This window comes from Furipterus horrens, unplaced genomic scaffold, assembly GCF_987537825.1.
Source record: "Furipterus horrens unplaced genomic scaffold, mFurHor1.1.pri manual_scaffold_6, whole genome shotgun sequence".
Lineage (NCBI taxonomy): Eukaryota > Metazoa > Chordata > Mammalia > Chiroptera > Furipteridae > Furipterus > Furipterus horrens.
Window position 1 is genome coordinate 87,884,066 of NW_028327176.1, and position 12,171 is coordinate 87,896,236.

The following is a 12,171-nucleotide window of genomic DNA, read 5'->3' on the forward strand; positions in this document are numbered from 1 at the left end:
AATTCTGGAGGCCACTAGCTTCTTATGGAGTAGATATAAAACTAGGCAAGGCCAACTCATAGAGTTTTGATTTGAAGGCTTCTTTCTTTCTTTTTAAATATGCTTTATTGATGATGCTGTTACAGTTGTCCCAATTTTTATCCCTTTGTTCCCCTCCACCCAGTGACCTCCCTCACTCCAGTTGTCCCCCGCCCCCCACTTGGTCCATGCCCATTGAATATACATATAGTTCTTCTCAACATCTTCCTATCTATTCCACTCCCTCCTGCTATGCTTCTTAATTCCTGTACCATCTCCTTCCCTTTCCCCCCTTCCTCCTCCCTGCTGACCTCCCCTCAAAATGTTCCCCTTACCTATAATTTTTTTTCCATTCTTGTTGCCTACTTAGTTTGCCTTTGTTTTGATTCCCTAGCTTCTGTTGTTGGTTGTTGTGATACAGTTTTCATTTTAATGTTCATAGTTTTGATCCTCTTTCTCCTAAATAAGTCCCTTTAACATCTTATATAACAGTGGTTTGGATCTGATGAACTCCTTCAGTTTTACTTTGTCCTGGAAGCACTTTCTATTCTGAATGACAGCTTCACTGGATAGAGCAATCGTGGTTGTAGGTTTTTGCTTTTCATTACTTTGAATATTTCTTGGCAGTTTCTTCTTGCCTGCAGAGTTTCTTTTGAGAAATCAGCTGAGAGTCTTATTGGGACCCCTTTGTATATGATTCTCTTCTCTCTTGCTGCTTTTAAGATTCTCTCTTTATCCTTAACTTTTGACATTTTGATGATAATGTGTCTTGGTGTGGTTCTCCCTGGGTCCAGTTTTTTGGAACTCTCTGTGCTTCCTGGACCTATAAGTCTATTTTCTTCCCCAAGTTAGGGAAGTTCTGCTTCATTATTTTTTCACATAATTTTTCAATTTGTAGTTGTTCTTCTTCACCTTCTGGCAACCCTATGATTCAGACGTTGGCCCGCTTATAGCTGTCCCATAGGTTTCTGAGCCTCTCCTCATTTTCCTCACTTTTTGTTTCCTTTTTCTGCACCAGTTGACTGTTTCTTCCTTCCCTATCTTCTGATCTGTTGATTTGATCCCTGGTTTTCTTTCCCTCACCACTAGTTTTGTATGTGTTTTCATTCATTTCAGCAGGACTAGCCTTCATTCCTTCCCCGTCTTGTTTAAGATCTGCTGTTAGGTCTGTGAGCATCTGTATAAGCAAAGCTCTGAACTGTGCCTCTGAAAGATTTCCTATCTGTTGAGCCATTAGATTAGATATTTGCTGTCTGGTCAGCTGTGTCACCAGGATCTCTATCATGATCTGTGCCATCCTGACTGTTTTGTGTTTACCTTTGCTTCCTGGGTGGGGCTGTCACACCTCCTATGCTATAGGGGGGCGGAGTCCCATGCACTCATCACTACCAGGCGACCCTTCTCACCATACTGTGGCACTTTGTGTAGGGGCAGGGGTCCAAGATGGATTCCTGCCATTCACTCTCCACTGAGAGACTGGGAGCCTCCTCTGTCCCCATTGCCTCACAGTCTGAGGCAATGGGGGTCTGCTTTCCCTGGCACTGGAATCATGAGCTGATGGGTTTGGTCTGAAACCAGGGGTGCTCCCCAGGTGCTTCTCACCTTCCCTTAAATACGGGTGTCTGTGCTTACCGCAGTCCCGCCGCCATCTTCCCAGCTGCCACTGCCAGCACAACTTGACCTCTTCGCCCCAGCTTCTCCCCTGCTACCTGTCCAGACAAGCACCACTTGTTTATAACTTCATACATTGGACTTCCATGTAACTTTATATTCTGGAACATCTGGTTATTTCTGGTTTTGCAGTAGTTGTATTCCTTCTTAGTTGTGGAGGGAGATGAAATGTGACATTCTAAGCCTTCATCTTGGCTGGAAGTCCTTGAAGCCTTCTTTCTTTTTACTCAACTCTTCTTATCTTTCTTTAGATACTATGTCCATTTCCTAGGGCTGCCAGAACAAATTACCTAAATCTCAGTGGCTGAAAAGAACTGGTTGATCGTCTCACAGTCCTGGAGCCTAGATTCCAAAATCAAGACATCATTAGGGCCATGCTCTTGCTGAAGGATGGGAGAGAATCTTCTCCTGCCCTTCTCTTGCTTTCTGGGGTTGCCAACAGTCCTTGGTGTTCCTTGGTTTGTAGACGCGCCCCTCCAGTGTCTGCCTCCATCATCATATAGTTTTCTCTCTGTGTGTCTGTCTCTGTCTCCTTCATAACCAAATCTTAAAGAAACTAAGACTCCCGGAGCCACCATGGGGGGAGAGAGGAGCCATGTGAGGTATATGCCCAGGGAGACCTCTGGACCTTCCAGCCTAGCCCAGCCTCCAGCTAACTGAGTGACCTAAGCAGTCACCAAAAACCACAGACAAGGTTAGACAAAGTTTACAATACAACTGGCAGTAAGCTATCTCCACAAAGCCTAAAATACAAGTAGGTGCAGACAAACTGCAGACAGCTACAAGACTTACATCTGTGGGAGAAGAAGCAGAGGAAGCAACAGGAACAGCATCTGGTAATCTGCTATTCATGAGAAATCACAGTGGCTGTAGCACAGGAGCTACGAAGTCAAAGTGTAAGCTGCTTAAGTGTTCGTGGTATTCCAAAAACCACCTGGAGGACCAGCAGATGTGGACATGCCGTTCATTACTCACATTACAAGTGAGTGTACTGATGGCGGCAGGTCGGGGCAAGAGAGCCCGCACCTCCTCCAGTCTGAGGCTCATTATAAGGAGTCCCAGACAAAAGAGGCACATGTCCTATGCGTGACTAAACTACATCACCTCAGCGTGTAAAAGGGTTAAGAAGCAGTTACAGGACAAGAAACTGCTCCAAAAAGGAGATAAGGAGGGAGCTACAATCCATTCCCAAAACAATACACATTCCTCCTGGCCAGTGGCCATCTGACCTGTCATCAGTTGTGGGAGGGGGAAGGGCATGTCCATTGACACCTGCACTCTACCCCAACATTGCTCTTCCACCTCATGTTCTTTGCGTTAATTCTTCTGATAGAGGACCTGTGTGGTGAACATGCTGGCACATTGCATCTGTATGCCCCAAATACAGTGAAGACTACACCCTAAGACCAACAATGCAAGACAAAACCCAAAGGGACCCAGGCGAATGCCACCAAGAGTCTATAGCAGTCATTACCACAATGTTCTTGCACAGGGATGCTGGCATCCACCCCATGAGTTGCACAGTTTCCTTTATAATCCCATTTCTGTGTTCAACACATATGGGCACAGGCTGTCATACTTCTACCTGTAATGCTGACAGCTACCCCACACTGTCCCAAACTGCGTATACGTGAACTATGACTTAGTATGGTTAGCCTGCTCTCTCACGAGGGAAAACACCTTCTCATGTATCTGTTTGAAGAGTGGGTCAGAAGCCTTCCAGCCTTCCAGCCCGTCCCAGCATGTCTGGTTCGCAGGGTGAATCCACCTTGGCAGGTCAGCAGAGGCCCCGGTCAGGAGCTCTGTGCAGACTCAACAGTCTGAGCAGCTAGCTGTTCTCAGCGGCCAGCATACCCGCCCTTCGGGGGAAGGCGTTGCTTCCACAGAATCCAACCAGGTGACCCCCAAGAATATGACAGAGAAACCAGGTAAGCAAGGTCATAGCATACATTCTATGAAAACAGAAAGAATACAAAGATTAATGAACACAGCAAATCATAAGCCAGTCTATGAGTCTGCAAGAGTGTCAGATGAGAAGACTTTCAAATGCAAGGCTTTTGCTGGAATGAAATTAAGCAGTGACAATCTGATAGATCCTGTTTATCTATAGTTTAAATGTCTCTGTTGATATCATCAGGTGCTCAGGTAAATTCTGTAAGGTTGATACTGCATCAACAGTTCTCAATAATTCCAAATCAAAGGATGAAGGAAAATGAAACACTAGTGTGAAAGAAAACGGGAGATATTCAGGATCTAGTTATGCCATCCAGAGACAGAAAACGCACCACATGTAACACACAGACAAACACATATCACATGAAGACCATACACATGAAGACTAAACACATAAAGACCATTCGAATTACTAATTTTTGTAAAGAAAACACAAGCTTTTTCTCATTTGATTTTGACAACTTTTTACAAGACTGTAAAAAGTGTTGTTAAGGTCCTAAATACCAAGCAGGAAGACCTGTTGAGTCTCTCAGTGAAAGCTTTAAGGACTGTGTGAATGAGTGGTGGAAATAAAGAAAGTCTTGCCCTGGCTGGTGTGGCTCAGTGGACTGAGTGCTGACCTGAGAACCAAAAGGTCGCTGGTTCAATTCCCAGTCAGGGCACATGCTAGGGTTGTGGGCCAGGTCTCTAGATCGAGGCGTGTGAGAGGCAGCCAATCTATGTTTCTCATGCACACCAATGTTTCTCTCCCTCTCTTTCTCTCTAAAAGTAAATAATAAAATCTAAAAAAAAAAAAAAAAAAAGTCTTGGCTTCAATCCAAAGAATTAAGCAGCAGGGAAGAGCCTGGGCAAGGCCGCTTTGGCCTCCCAAAAAGTCCAAGGTCTGGTGACAGAAGAAAAATGCTCCAGATAGAGGATGGGAGTTACAGTAATGAAAACAACTACAGGCCCCACCAGAGTCCAGGAATGTTGCCAGAGAAAAATTAGGTGGAGGAAGGGGTACTGGAGCCCGATAGCGGCTTTTTTTCTTTACAAATCTAAACCTTTCACAACCTTCACAAACCTTTTGGCAACTTTCACATACTTTCTTATTTGTTCAGAAACAACTGTCTTTAGAATAACTCACTTTCAATCCTTGCCCTTCAAAATTGCAACTCCAAGCCTTATGCCTTCTGTTATCAAAACCATACAATTTCTTTCCAACTTAAACATAAGTAATTAGCATTCTTTAGATTGGCAAATTCATAAATCTTACCCCATTTATTAGATCTTCAGCAAAACAGTTCCACTTAGTCTAAAATACAACCTAAGCTGCTCCTTTCCAAAACAGAAACAAAGACAAAATTTCAGGAAGAGATTAGGACTAGATTTAGAATCTCACCTCCTTATTTTTCTCTCTGACTTAAGCTCACCCCTAACTGCCATACTTTTGCTTTGACTGCATCTTCCTTTCCCCCCATGCAGGTCCTCTGCACGGCCTGTGGGAACGTTGGGGGTGTCCCCCCAGTACTGGAGCATCACCACAGGATCTCCTCCAGCTATTTCCAGGGTTACCCCCTGTCCTCCCCCACCCAGCATGTTATCACATGCAGTCCACCTGACAGGGGTATTTTCCAGAATATCCTGTTCATGATGCCAATTGTAGCACAGGAGCTCCAAACTCAAACTGGGGAGCTGCTTAAATGTTTGTGATATTCTGAAAAAAACCACCTGGAGGACCAGCAGATGTGGACATGCTGTTCATTACTCACATTACAGGTGAGTGTACCGACGGTAGCAGGTCGGGGCGAGAGAGCCCGCACCTCCTCCAGTCGTTATAAGGAGTCCCAGACAAAGGAGGCACATGTCCTGTGTGTGACTCTAAACTACATCATCTCAGTGTGTAAAAGGGTCAAGAAGCAGTCACAGGACAAGAAGCTGCTCCCAAAAGAAGATAAGTAGGGAGTTACAATTCATTCCCAAAACAATACACGTTCCTCCTGGCCAGTGGCCATCTGACCTGTCCTCAGTCACGGGAGGGGGAAGGGCCATGTTCATGGACCCCACAGCAGCCAACACCACAGTGTGCTACGTGCAGAGGGCTGGAAGGGGCTGGAGCAGTCTAGCTCCTATTGAAACCAGAAAAGCTGATGTCAGTGCTGACTGTCATCTACCAGACTCAATAAGCAGAGACAGGGAGTGAATCTTTATGGGCGCTTTATTCAGATGGTCGGGGATCTGAGAAGACAGTGGGTTTGTACCCTAACAGGCTGTCTTCAATTCCATTATAAACAGGCCCTTTTTATAAGGAGAAGAAAAGTGTAGGTAAGGGGTTTGGAATTCAGGTAAAAAGTTAATCAGATAAAAGCTGCAGCATGCTTTCATTTGTGCCCTGGGCAGTGGTCCTTTTGTCCTGGGCAGTGGTCATCTCACCCTGAAGAACAATAGCTCAGGTACCGTCTTGATTGCTTGCAGTCCTCCTGAGGCACAAAGGTCGCTTATGGTCTCCTGGAGTCAAGGTGGGTCATACCACCAGTTCCTGAAACAACAGCAAATACATTGATTACTAAGCTTATTAGCTGTTACCTGAAGCTAAAATTTTCCAACATTTGAGCCCCCATCAAAAGGACTCAGGAGCCAGTTTGAAGAGGCTCCCACTGGACCATGTGAGCTTTAATAAAGATAAGAATTGCAATGGATTCAAATCAAACAGGTTCAAATTGATAACTTCATGATACTATTAAAAATAATTGATAGGGAACCAATTTATTATCTTGGAAATCGGTAAATGAAAGAAATGAATCAAGCATTTATCCTGTCTTCCCTACATGAACTATTCTTCAGGGTAACCTAGATGAGAGAAGCATCTTTTTATAAAAGTATTGCAACTGATAGCCCTGGCTGGTGTGGCCCAGTGGGTTGAATGCCAGCCTGCAAACTGAAATGTTGCTGGTTTGATTCCCTGTGAGGGCATATGCCTTGGTTGCAGGTCAGGTCCCCAGTTGGGGGCATGTGGGGCAGTGGGGGAAGCCAATTGATGTTTCTCTCTCTCTCTTCCTCCCTCCCCCTTCTCTAAAAATGAATAAATAAAATATTTTTTAAAAGTATTGCAACTGATAAATGAAGTAGTAGTATTAGAACATCATCATTTTGATGCCCACCATGAATTAGTTGATGTAGACAGGCATTGAGTATCAATGGCTTCTAATATCGCAAAAAGAGATATGGCCAGACATCATGTGTCTCCTGAGGGAAGACCATGCTACCTTCTGAAATTTTCCCAAAGAGCTTCAACCTGAGTTTGATCGATTCTCTGGGTCCAACTGCCAGTTTGCCAGAAATACAGGGGACAGAGGAAATGCACTGTGTGTGCAATGAGCAAAATCCAGACTGTGGGAACCCATACAGGTCAAGCAGCCCAGGTACTTCAAAAAATTAATTGTAAAGCCCCGACTGAGTGACTCAATTGTCCTACACAGCAAAAAATCGCAGTTTTCGATCCCTGATCAGGGTGCATAAGGGAAGGGGAAAGAGGGCAGCAGATTGGTGTTTCTCTCTCACATCGATGTTTCTCTCTCTCTTCCTCTCCCCCTTCCTCTTTCTCTAAAATTAATAAGCATATCCTTGGGTGAGGATTTAAGAATAAAATAAAATAAAATAAAATAAAGCAAACAAACAAACAAATAGTTGTGAGAAAAAAAGGAGTGGAGGTGTGGCCGACATGCCCTAAGTGACCCCCAAGGAGTCTCCCCTTCTGTATAATCCCTTCCTCTTGAGTGTGGGTGTGGCCTGTCTTGCTCCTGGCCAACAGAGTGTGGCACAGGTGATGGGAAGTCACTCTGTTTTGTTACTTGATTGCATTTTAACAGACTAGAGGGAGAGACTCTCCTACTAATTTTGAATAAGAAAACAGCCATGCTGTTAACAGCCTACTGAGAGGGCAAGGAATTTCTCACGGCTTCTAGAACCTAAGGGCAGCATTGACGAATAGGTGGTAAACAACAGGGCCCTCAGTTTTGACACCACATGGAAGTGAGCTCTGCCACCAACCGGAATGAGCTTAGAAGTGGATTCTTTCCCAGTCAAGCCTCCAGATGAGAAAGCAGCTCACCCACCACGTTACCCACAGCCTGTGAGACCCTGAGCAGAGGACCCCGCTCAGCCAGGCCCAATGTTCTGACCCATGGAAGCTGTGAGGTAACACATGTGTATTGTTTTAACCCACTAAACACATGATGATTTTGTTACAGAGCAGGGGGTCCCCGGAAATTCCCAGAGTCTGCAGTTGGGGGATGGAGGAAGGCGGCAGCTTTTAAGATGCCTTTGCATATCTTTGTCTGTTAGCTAGTGTCTTAGTTATGCAAATTGTTTTAGTTCTTCCAAGGTCACAAGGAGATAGGAGGGGTTTTGACCACGGAAAGGTGAGGAAAGAGCATACAGGGACTGCACAAGTTTCTGTGAATGGTCAGAACCGGTTACCACACCCACTGCATCACAGGCCCCAGTGGGATTTAAAAATAAGGTGGCAGTCATTTTTGCAGAGAGTAGAGGGAACTCCATGTGGCTTGCAAGGAGGTAGAAAGAGAGCACCACATGGTTTGCAGAGATAAGAGATCCATGCAGCTTTGAAAAGGCAGAGAACCTTGCGTGATCCAGTGCCACACAGCACATGTTTTCCTGGACTGTTACACAGAAGCTAATGACATCGTACCCCAGATCCTGAAGGACACAGCTGACAGATAAGGGATGGGGAACTTCTGGGCATGTTTTTGACTTATAGCCTTTTGGGGAGCAAGGGAAGTGCTGGGTCCTGTGGGAGAACAGGGCTCTGAGCTGAAGTGCTCAGTCTTTAGGAGACTTTGTCATTGTGTGAACATTGTACAGTGCATTTACACAGACCTAGATGGTACAGCCTACTACACACCATACAGTACCATTGCTCCTAGGCTGCAGGCCTCTATAGCATGTTACAGTACAAAATCACATGAGACTAAATCAAGTGAAAATTATGCAATCAAGAGAGGCTGCTGCCCTGGCTGCATGGCTCAGTTGGTCGGAGCGTTGTTCTGTGCACCGAAAGGTTGTGGGTTTGATCCACTGTCAGGGCACATACGGGAGGCAACGAATCACTGTTTTCCTCTCTCTCTCTAGCTCCCTTTCTCTCTCTTATAATCAATGAAAATAAGTCTTTGAGGATTTAAAATAAATAAATAAAATGTGAATTTAAAAAAGAGGTCCCTGCCAGCATAACATGACATATTGTTTTACAGCAAGTTTTTCTAAAATAATGACAAAAGTATAAAATAGTAAATACATAAATCAATAAGTCATTTATTATTATTGTCAAGTATTATATACCGTACGTAATTGCTTTAAAAAATTTTTTAAGTATATTTCATTGATAATGTTGTTACAGAAGTTCCAAGTTTTTTCCCTTTTGCTCCCCTCTGCCCAGTACCCTACTTCCCTCCAGCAACCCCACCCCCCCCTTAGTTCATGTCCATGGGTCATGCATATAAGTTCTTTGGCTTCACCCTTTCCTATATTATTCTTAACACCCCCCTATTTTGTACCAATCAATTATGCGTCTTAATCTCTGCACCATTTCCCCATTTTTCCACCTCCCCTCTCCCAGCTGATAACCCTCCAAATGATCCCCATACCTATGATTCTTTTCCTATTCTGGTTTGCTTAGTTGGATTTTGTTTTTATTTTTCAGATTCAGTTGTTGATAGTTGTATGGTTGTTGTCATTTTAGTGTTCATAGTTTTTATCTTCTTTTTCTTAAGTCCCTTTGATATTTCATATAATAACGGCTTGGTGATGATGAGCTCTTTTAGCTTCACCTTGTCTGTGAAGCACTTCCATTCCAAATGGTAGTTTTTCTGGATAGAGTAATCTTGCTTTTCATCACATTGAATACTTCTCGCCTGTCCCTTCCTGCCCGCAAAGTGTCCTATGAAAAAATCAGCTGATAGTCCTATAGGTACCCCCCTGTAGGCAACTCTCTGCCTCTCTCTTGCTGCCCCCAGGACTCTGTCTTTATTTTCACCTTTGGCATCTCAATCACGATGCATCCTGGTGTGGTTTCCTCTGGGTCCAGCTCTCCCAGTACCTTCCGTGCTTCCTGGATCTATATGTTCATCTCCTTCGCAAAATTTGGGAAGTTTTCCTCATTTTCTTCAATTCTTGCTTCCTCATTCTGTACTGGTTGACTGTTTTTTTGCTTCTTCATTATGTTCCAAATCATTGATCTGAACCCCAGTTTCCTTCCCTTCACCATTGGTTTTGTGTAGATTTTCCTTCATTTCACTTAGCATAGCCTTCACTTCCTCTCTTATGCGTCTTCCATACTCAAGCATATTTGTCAAGCCTGTGAGCATCTTTATCACCAGTGTTTTGAATTCTGCATTTGTTAGGTTGGCTATCTCCTCGTTTGTTAAGGTCACTATCTCCTCATCGCTTAGTTCTCCCATGGGAACCTTGATCCGTTCCCCCTTTTGGGCCATACTTCTCTGTCTCCTCATTCTGTCAGGCTCCTGTGTTTGTTTGCCTCTGCATCCCAGGTAGAGCTGTCGCTCCTGTTACATTCATTGTAAGGGGTGGAGCCTTAGGGATTCGTCAGTATAGGGTGACCTGTTTCACCACATTGTGACGCTGTATGTGGGTGAGGAGTCCGAGAGGGAATAGTGCCACCTGTCCAGCACTCACCCCTTCCCCAAGCACCTCTCCCACTTCCACACTGGACTGGCGCCCCTCTAGCTGCTGCCCTGGCCATTGTTCCCAGAGTGGGTGGGTCTCCGGAATTCTAGGACTGTGGGAGCCCTTTAAACAAGCAGACTCTGCTGAGAGACTGGCAGTTCTGCCCCCACCCCAACTCCCACTGGTCTGCACAGTCAGAAGCAATGAGGCTTGATTTTCCCCAGTGCTGGGACCATAAGCTGCGAGGTCTGGTGAGGAGATGGGAACACTCCCTAGGTGTCGCTCCTGACTTTTTAAAACATGTAACTGCTTTCCACTGCCCCTCCGCTGCTGCCACCACTGCCGCGACCACACTGTGTCCTCTCTACCCTGGCTCCGACCTTCCTACCTGTCTGTATGAGTATTTCTTCTTTATTTCTTTGTTTGCTGGACTTCCATGCAGTTTGATTTTTTTGGAACGTCTGGTTGTTTCTAGTTTTGAGGTAGTTGTATTCCTTTTTAGTTGTAGAGGGAGATGCAGCATGTCTGTCTACGCCTGCATCTTGGCTGTAAGTCCTCGCCCTATTGTATGTAATTGTATGTGCTCTACTTTCATACGACTGGCAGCGCAGTAGTTTTGTTAACACCAGCATCACCATAAACATGTGATTAATGCATTGCACTATGATGTTATGATGGCTATGATGTCCGTAGGCAATTGGAATTTTTCATCTCCATTATAATCTTATGGGACTCTCATCATATGTTGTTATGCAGTGTGTGACTATATTCACAATAACAAGAGGCAGAAGTGACCCAAGTGTCCATCATGGAATGAATGCATAGTGCATATGTGGCATATCTATACAATGAAATATTATGCAGCCTTAAAAAAGAAAGAAATTCTGTCACATACTGCAACATGGATGAACCTTGAGGACATATGTTAAGTGAAAGAAACCAGTCGCAAAAAAGATAAATACTGTATGACTCCACTTATATGAAGTATCTGAAGTAGTCAGAATTATAGAAACATAAAATAGAGGTGGGTGTCAAGGGCTGTGGGAGGAGAAATTAGTGTTTAATGGGTATAGAATTTCAATTTTGCAAGATGAAAAAAGTTCTAGAGCTCTATCGCACAGCAAGGTAAATATACTCAACACTACTGTACACTTGAAAATTATTAAGATGGTGAATCTAAGCCCCGGCTGGAGAGCTCAGTTGGTTCGAGCGTCATCCTGATGTGCCAAGGTTTCAGGTTCAATCACCAATCAGGACACATACTAGAAGCAAACAATGAACTTCCAGTCAAGATGGAGGCCTAGACAGACACACTGGTCTCCCTCCACAACTAAGAAGGAATACAACTACATACCTCAAAACTAGAGACAACCAGAAGTTCCAGAAAATTGAGCTGCATGGAAGTCCAACAAACAAAGATATAAAGAAGAAATATCCAGACAGGTAAGAGGGGCGGAGCCAGGGCAAAGAGGATGTGGTGTGGTGGTTCCAGCAGTGGCAGGCTGGCGAAAAGCACAGTCACACATTTTAAAAAGTAGGAAGGGACACCTGGGAAGTGCTCCCAGCACCAGACTAGACCACACAGCTCACGGTCCCAGCGCCTGGAAAACTAAAGCCTCATTGCTTCTGACTATGAAAAACAGTGGGGGTTGTGGTGGGGAAGAAACTGCTGGTCTCTCTGCAGAGTCCCCTCATTTATAGGGCCCCCACAGTCCTAGAATGTCTGCAGACCCACCCACTCTGGGAACGACCACCAAAGCAACAGCTAGAGAGGCTCCACTTCCATATAGGAAGCGGGAGAAGTGCCTGGAAAAGGAGCGAGTGCTGAGCAAGTGGCATTGTTCCCTC